At 30.5% G+C, this 9,332-nt stretch overlaps 1 long non-coding RNA gene across 1 annotated transcript; it reads left to right on the top strand.

Annotated features, from left to right (window-relative positions):
- Positions 1–6,978: 6,978 nt before the first annotated feature.
- On the top strand, positions 6,979–7,556 carry LOC119670217. The gene is made up of 2 exons (XR_005251695.1): positions 6,979–7,018; positions 7,080–7,556. It is a non-coding gene; the product is annotated as an uncharacterized LOC119670217 (long non-coding RNA).
- Positions 7,557–9,332: the final 1,776 nt, after the last annotated feature.

The following is a 9,332-nucleotide window of genomic DNA, read 5'->3' as shown; positions in this document are numbered from 1 at the left end:
TATGAGAAATTTTCTTTAAAGAAATAAAATAAAAGCCATACTGAGTTGTTATGTTTATGTTTGAAATTTATGATGTCCTTTCATGCGCGCTGATTTGTTACGGCTATTTAATCTTAATAAGGGAAGATTTCAATTGGCTTTCATTTCTTGTATGTATGAATGTGCATAATATCTATGATTATATTTCTACTGTTGGCATTCATGTCTGTGAATGTACTAGTTATTATTCTTACCAGGACGGGTATGCGATTTTTTTAAAATAATTTTTATTATCATTGTTCTTGCTATACTCGTTTTGTTCAATTTTAATCCCTACAAATTCCATTTCTTTTATATTTCTTTTCCTTTCATGACACTATCAAAGTATATCATATCAAGGTACATCTCTGGAGATTTTTCATTTTTATGGTTCGGTAAATCTGTGCGCTCTACTTAAACCATATTTAAATTTACTCACCACTCTGTGCGCATATATTTACAAAAGTGTATAAAAACTTCAGCGCTTAAGTATATGCACACACCCACACACACACACCCACACAGGTTTAAATAAATTTTTACATACACTAACAAAATTAGACATTATAAGAAGGATACTTGTAAAGTCACATATAGTCGTATGCAGGCTGATTTGTAATGTGTGTAGTTGTGTGTGTGTATTTGTAAGTATGTGCGGGATGCAGGATACTTAAGTATGAGCTGGAAAAGCTTAAAGTATGCATCATGAAATTCCCGATCCTGCCAACATTTTCATGCTCGTGTGTGTCTGTGTTTACAAACTTTGCAACTTATTTTAGATATGCGAGCACAGAGGAATCTTCTGTTGAACCTCTTGTATGGCGCGTATAAATAAAAAAAAAACTCACATTTCATCTTGCGGGAATTAATTTTTATATAAAAGGTAAAAATCGAGAAACTGAAATAAAATTTGAGAAATTATTAATCCCTAAGCGGTATAAATGGTAGTTGAATTAAATTTAAGCAGTATTTGAAAGGATAGCAAAATGGCGCGCATAAAAATTGTATTTATAATAAACTAAAAGAATTATTTCAGTAACTGGAAACTAAAATAAATAAAAACTGAAATAAATTAAAAAAGTAACAATATCAAAGACTTAAGCAAATTATGAGAAAATAATATTTTGCAAAAAGAAAATAATAATTTGAATAAAGATGAGTTTCAGTTCCTTTTCGATAACATTAATTTTTTTTATGTCGACAAACTCATTTCACTTTATTTTGCATTTTTAAGATTTTAGTCCATAAATATTTTTTAATATTTGTATCCTATACCAAAGCAAATAACTTTGTAAATACAAATTGCATGAAAATCGAATATAAATATGAATATAAATAAAATTAAGTTGTAACGAGGCGTATAAATAGAAAATAGAAATGATTCTCTATACTGTTTGCGTTCTATTTCGACTTATAATAGTTATACAATTTTATTATACAAATAATAATTTAATTATATTCTGAAATGACTTGTTTATATTCGATCTCTTGTTTTATTTACATTGCTATCATCGTATGCTATCATATATTATGAGTATTGAAGAAGCAACTCATGTTATTTATAGCTGCATTATTTTCAAAATATTTGTAATGCATTTATCAATCAAATATAAAAATATATAGTTGCTGTTTTCTTATTCAGTAGAAATCATAAATTTGCAATTTCATATCAGCAATATTTAAATATTTCAATACCAAAATGAAATTCAATTTTTCTAAATCGTCCAGGCGTATGGTAAACATAAAAGCAAAATGTTACTCATACGCCACCGAAATATGCAACTAAATCTAATATTTTATTATATTTCTTCTAGAAGAAATTTGATTAAAATAACTAAGTGATTGTCAATAGCCAAGCATAAATGTGACCACTTCAAATAGTTATAAAATATTGCAGAACATTGCATGAAACAATTTTGATTGGGGTCCAAGGCAGTTATCATCGTTTATGAGTAAATACATTTTAAATGAATTTTTTTTAAACTAATTTACCCAAAAGTATGCTTAACTAAATTTATTTATAAATGGGCTGGTATAATAGTCAAGATGAAACAGCACTTAGTTTGCATTACAAACGCAGTTACATGTGTGTGAGAAGGATACAGTTGTAGTATGAATGACAGTAACAACAAACAATATGAACATGAGGAAATTTAGAATGAATTATTATACGTCAATGTTGCGCCTGATGACATGATGTATGAACAACATTTCATACTAGTGGCAGGAGCATAAATACGAGGATAACTAGTGTTGGTAGTTGTTAGGAGCAGTAGTTGCGAGGGTAGAAATAGTGATGTTGAAAGTAGCAGTCAATGGTAGAAGTCTCAACAATCGAAATAAGCATTAAATGAGCTTCTGTTGTTTGTGATTTGCTAGTTTGTTTGCCATAACTTTCTTCTTTTAACTATTCGCTACATACAAAAGGATACTCTATCTTTTTAAGCTACAATTTTGAGTGGTCATTCTCTAACCGGTAGAGTGTAACTTTTGAGTGTGACGCAAGGCATAGTTTTTTCTCTCTGGCATAGATTTGTCAATCTGGGTTCAATTATTTAAAATGCTGATTAGAATAGAAGTCAAAAATAAAAATAAAGTAAGGAGAGAGTCTAAGATTTCTTCTAAAATTGATGAAAAACACTAAAAGACAATTGGTTGATTGCATTGGCAGGTCATAAGATAACTTCAAATGTACCTCAATTAGCGATTTTTTGCCGTTTTGTTACCACATTCCTCGCAAGAACCCCAGTATAGAAGAGTAGAGACTAAATCCATCCCACTGAATTTAGGTAATTTAATAGGTCTTTCATCTTCACCATTGAGCAGTCTGATAAACTATCACAAAAGTATTTTCCTAACAACCTATATATTCGGGGTGCTAGAGCTTTGTATAATTACTTTGTATAATGAATAACTCATTTGATAGTCCGATCGACAGTGAGTTTATTGATTTATTCATTTATACTCGTACATATTCTCTTATTTTATTTTACATACATTCTACATTATTTTACATATGAATTGTAAGGTGTATAAATCAGGCATTTATTAACTCTAATGCCTAGTTCTCGTTTGAATTTAAAAAAAAAAGATAGCCTTTAAAGTATCATTATTTGCTGATGATAACCTTCGCTCATTGAAAGGATTTATACTATTTGATAACAATTTTATTTTATTATTTCATTGATTGCTAATCTGATTTATATCTAAATGTATTGCGCATAAAGCGTACATACTTTTAAGATCTGGTACCAAAACAATATCAACAAGTTGGATGATTTTAAAGATTGTCAAGCAATCTTTCTGTGGTTGCTATATATAAATATTGTTGGACTTTCAACAGGTAAATTTATGAAAAAATTTGTGGATTTAATAGATTGTTTGTCTTTAGTAGGATGGTGATTATAGAAATTATAGTACCAGCTACAGATTATCTAAAAAAATGTTATTATCTGTAATATAAGATTGCCAACGAATTATGGTATAGCTAAAACCTATTGAAATTGTCATACCACCTAGAGATAAATTAATTATGGCAAAATTATTATCTGTGTTGAGAGATTATCAAGTAATCGTTGTATGACTGGTTATATATTATATATGTATATTATACAGAGAGTATTAAAAGGTTGGAAAGGAATATATTGAAGACTCAGAAAATTACAAACAATCAATAAAACTAATGGGATTAAGGATAATCTACACACAAATATTAGAGGATAGTACTAAAAGCCATTATCTCCATATAACAATTTGATACGATTCAATATTTTGCATAGACAAAATAGTATTGTTGATAGGCAGAATAGAAAATAACACGATGAAGGATAATCTACACACAAATATTGGAGGATAGTACTAAAAGCCATTATCTCCATATAACAATTTGATACGATTCAATATTTTGCATAGCAAAATAGTATTGTTGATAGACAGAATAGAAAATAACACAGGTCTTGAGAGTTAAAAACTTTCTGATAAATGCAATAAAATAATTATATAGGAGGAGCATAGGGTCGCAAAATTTTACACCCTTTTCTATTATTATTTATTGCGGTTTTGGTGATCAGTTGATCAGTTGGATCAGGTTTTAGATTGGCAGGTTATTGGTCTACCGCATCCGAAAATATTGTGACAGTACTCCTTTTGAGGGTATACGAGCGCTGCCGTTGACCAGTTACGGTTGCTCCGCCGCCATCTCTTTTACAGACTCCTGTCTAAATATGTAACTCTATCCGCAACCTATGATATCAAAATATCAAAAATATATTTTGATATATATCAAAATATCCAGTGGGTAGTTCTCGAGTAGAGATTTTTAATGAAGTGACCTTCTTCCGACTGTTTGCTATGCGCGATGTTTTTATTTCCTTCCTGCCACTCGATAACGGGAAAGGCATCTGTAATCGACCACCTGTGGCGCGTTCTCTAGGAGTTACAGCCTTCCCTGAGGAAATAAAAGACAAAATATATATATTTTGTTTGTAAAAAGGTAGTAGCCATTCCAAGTTCATGCTGCCCACAGAGTTTTATATTTTCATTCTACAATATGTCGGCATGTGCATATCCGAACGTGTACAGTGACTGTTTGTTAACTTGACAATGATGTCCTTTCAATATGTTCAATCAGCAAGTTGTCAACATTGAAGCAACCATACAATCACATACACACAAATACTAATACAATGAAGCAAAGGCACATACAGGAAATGGTACACAAAAGGCATCAAATCACTGTCGAATGTGCGTTTTGTTCTTTGTGCATTTTTTATGGCTTTTTAGCCCGAAGCTAAAAAGGATACTTGAAGAACTTTCATAATAATTTAAAATTGGTTAAATGTGTTTGCAATAAATTGAAATGGTGATTGTGTATGCACAATTGCTATAATGTTGAAATACCCATACATGCACGGAAGTGTGTGTGTGTGTGTGTGTGTGTTGGTATGTGTTGTTCTGTGTAATTTGTGGTTTTTGTGGTGCTGTTTTCAATTTAGTTAAAACCTTTCGAATAGGCGCACAATAAGGAGCACAAATCCTTTTACTGGCATTTTGTGTTTTATACTTTGCCATGGCAATAAAACTGATTTCGACCATACGAAACAAATACAATAATTGTATTTGGTTCGTGCTTAAAATGTGTTGCGGTACGCATTTATGGCTAGTTTTCCAAATTTTATTAAAAAATTTTCGTATTAGTTGAAATGGCCGCAACAGCATATAACTTGAGTTTTATTGGGAGAAGTGAATTAGAAAAAGAACAAGATGAAAATACAGCAAAATTAAGGATACATTGCAGTTATAAACCAAATTGCTTGCATTTTATTTTATAGTCTAGACGTGCTTTTATACTTGCAGCATATGCGATTTTCTCATGATTCTGATTCGCAGTTGGTAGCTGTATCCGCCGATCCTGCTCCATCAAGATATTATTTAATATTATTACAATTTGATATATCTGCAATTTGCTAAAATAAATGGCATTGAGGAAACGCTTTGCAAGGGATTTACTCACATGTTTAAGTGCAATTGCGAGCGAAGGCATGCATGCAGAAACTATTATAAATTGTTGTAAGTTAAGCTTAAATTTACTTTAAATAATTTGATGCAATGATGCATACTGACTACAAGGATAATGTACTATTTATTATATAATTTATTTTTATCTGAGTACTAATTTTCAAATTCAAATTTTTCGTGATTTATGTATTGTGAAGTTGTGATACAATAGGACTCTTCTGGTCGCAATACCGGCTGTTGGACGATTTCACGACAATAGTTTTAATATATTAATATTGTGAAGCATAATATTAGGCGTATGGAATCAAACTAACAAGAGTTCGTAAGCTCTCCTCATAATTCGAAATAACTATATGTGACACAGAATAAAATTATAAGCAGTTGCTTTAAATTAAATATAATGCCATTTTCGATTGAAAAATCTTGGGTAGCCTTTCACTTGAGATACCTTCTGCTCAAAAAGTACCCGGATTTTGTAAATAAAACGCAAATTTAAATTTTATTCCAAATTTATTTTATCTCCTTCAAAATATGCTCCTTCTGAAGCGATACACATATGCCAACGCTTAAATCAATCTTTCAAACACTTTTCGTAGGCACGTGCAGGTATGGCTTTTAGTTCCTTAAGCGAATTCTCTTTTACCGATTCAATCGACTCAATCGACTCAATCGACGAAGTGGCAATTCGAGTTTCGGGAAGAGGAAAAAGTCGCACGTCGCCAGATCTGGCGAATATGGTGCCTTAGCGATGACAGTGGATAGCCGTGTTTGGTCAAAAAATCGCATACACAAGAATTTTCCATAGTAAAAATCGCTAAATGCACTTGAAGTAGTCTCACATTAACAGCTGCTGTTAACAAACTAATTGACAGATGGCGCTCAAATTTGTACCGTATTTCAAGAAAGGGTGTACCAATATAATAAAAAAAAATTTTTGAAAAAGGTCTATTACTTTAGGAGTAACTTTTTGAGCAGAAGGTATACTTTTAGTGTACTTTTCATTTTTGATTGGTAAAACTCGAATGAAATGTATAATACTCGAGATTAATTTATGACACTCTAGATATTTTACAAGAGTAATTAGGTTACTCTGAAATTAACAGCTGTTTTATATGACTTGACAAATATAGTGTGATTTGATTCGTTATACGTATTTATGAAAAATATAAATGTCTACTAAAACTAACACTAATACTCAGTATTATTTGATGAGTACAACGTTAAATTATCAGCAATTTTCAGTATTATTATATTTTAGAATTTTATGTCAAATTTAGAATAAAAAAGAAATATATTTTTGAAGTATATACAACCTCTTATTATTATAAATTTATATATTTTTTTTGTTGCTTGAAATAAAGTTAGGATTTTCAAAATTGTTTGCAAAATTTTAAGTTTCATTTGATCACCTAAAATTAATGTGAAAATTGAAAAAATGAAATTATATTTGCTATTTTTTATTTTATTTGGTAGCCTTGTGGTAGTAAGTTGTTGATATTGTAGTATAAATTACATAGTTTTACTAAAATTCTCCAATTTCACAGCTAACCAACAGTTATGAACCGCTTGATACTGATCATTACTTAGACGCACAACGATCTTGCTTCTATCGATTTAAGCCTCCGTTTAACTTAAGCACTAAATATTTACTAATGAACTTTCCAAAAGATGAGAGTAGCGATTGTTACATACAATGTTTACTGGAAATATGGAATTTTTATAATCCAACCCATGGCTTATCCGTAATAGAAGTTACAAAACAAACTTCCCACTTGTTTCCGAAAGTCTTTAATGAAATAAGAAAATCACTTGAATTATGTATGAAAAAATTTCCGGAAGAAGGCGACAAATACAGATCTTGTACCTGGATTGGAAATGTCTTTAAATGTTTTCTTAAGGACTACAGGAAAGTATTTTACCTAAGCTTTAATATACAGGAACTGCCTTGTATTCAAGCGTAAGAGACTGTTGGAACTCTATACACGTTCAAGTTAAGAAATGTATGTCTTAAAGAAATTTAATACCAGTGTATGGATAAAAATTATACTTTAATGGGAGCGAATGGTTACGTAGCACAGACATAAATTCTTTAATAAAATTAGTCTTTAGAATTTTGTTAGGTCGAATCATGTAGTGCAATAATTTGTTAAAAAATTTTCCAGTAATTACTAAAACACTACTATTTACTATTTGCAAACAATTTAAACAATTTAGGAGCCTGTCCGGCAGACAAGCTTGCTAAAGCAGACACTCTGTTTTCTGATATTCACTTCTCAGATATTGGCAAGTCGCTTGTAATTGTTAAACTGGCAATCAAACAAAAATATCGCAGCATTGTCAAGAAGATTTTCAGATTGTTAGATTGACAGATTAAAGTAGCCAAAAAACGCACTAGTTAGCTGCTTTAACTAAGACGTGACCTGCTCAGTACAACGGTATCGGTACTGACGGGTCACTGCGTAATAGGGAGAAATGCTATAAAAATGGGTTTACTTTATAACAACTTCTGTCGAAGTTGTGACTTCGCGGTTGAGAAGGAAAGTGTCCACCTCATGAGTCAGTGTCTATCTTTAGGTAGGACAAGATCTAAAATATTCGATGCCTTTTTTTTACCGACCTAACAGAGCTGTCATCATGCAATATTAAGGGCTTAGTTAAGTTTATAAAATTGTTAGATTGGTTCTTCTTTACGTTATGGGGGGGTCGTGCCTTTTCGCGCTGCTCGTACGTTGACCTCTAGATGGCGCATATACAAATGCCTACACTGTTGTACAACAAGGAGCCATTATTTGAGCTTAAGTAGACTTTGGGCAGAAGGTCGCCACTTCAGTCTAACATAATCCTTGGTTTCATTACTTTTATAAAATTATGATAAAACTCTACTTAGAACTTAGAACAAAAATATTGAAGTTTCATTTGATGAAAAAATGTAAAGTAAATATTTGCGCTATAATTGTTGATCCGATTATCTAAAAATTAGATCAGCCGATTTATAAAAAAACTTTTTTAAATTAAAAACAAAATAATTTCTGTTGATGATTCAAGGTTGTATATATTAATTGGTCCCATCTGGCAACACTATCGACTTAATTTATTTGTAATTTACACCAATGAGTTTTTAATAAAGATACGAGCAGTATCTGTCTGCTAGATTATTATATAAATTTATTGGAAATTGTTACACAAATTATGGATTATAATATTTATTATTATTATGAATAACATGTAAATAATAAAAATATATAATATATTATTAAAATTATAGCAAAATTTTTAATTTATAACAATATATTTTACAATAGAGCATTGTTTAAAATATTTTCACCTGTGAACCTAAACAAATATGCAGTCATTCGATAGAGGAGCGAATGTGCTTTAAGTGGGAATATTTTGACAGGTGCTGATATCTGAACTCTTCTGATAACGATTCTCACTAAGTGGATATTTATACTTTTTTCGTTTTAATTTTTAAAATATTTCACACACAGCTGAAAAAACATACAAGCTAACAGTAGGCATATGGTACTCATAGCAATAATACGGTATTATAATTTTCAGTTACTGGATGGATACAAAAAATTTAATTCAACCGCTCTATGGGCATATATTAATAAAGCAGATACATTGTTTAACTATTGCACTTTAATATATACAATTTACATATGAGAATAATTTCAAAAAAAAATTAAAGTCACTTTAAAGTTGTTTATATTAAATATAGTAAAAGAATTCTCTGATATAATTAATGAATAACTTTTTTTCTTTACTGTCTCTTCAACCAAATATGTATGTCCATC

This window comes from Teleopsis dalmanni, chromosome 1 (genome assembly GCF_002237135.1).
Source record: "Teleopsis dalmanni isolate 2A chromosome 1, ASM223713v2, whole genome shotgun sequence".
In the NCBI taxonomy this organism is placed as follows: Eukaryota; Metazoa; Arthropoda; class Insecta; order Diptera; family Diopsidae; genus Teleopsis; species Teleopsis dalmanni.
Note: the sequence above shows the minus strand (reverse complement) of the source record. Positions and strands in the feature narration are given on the sequence as shown.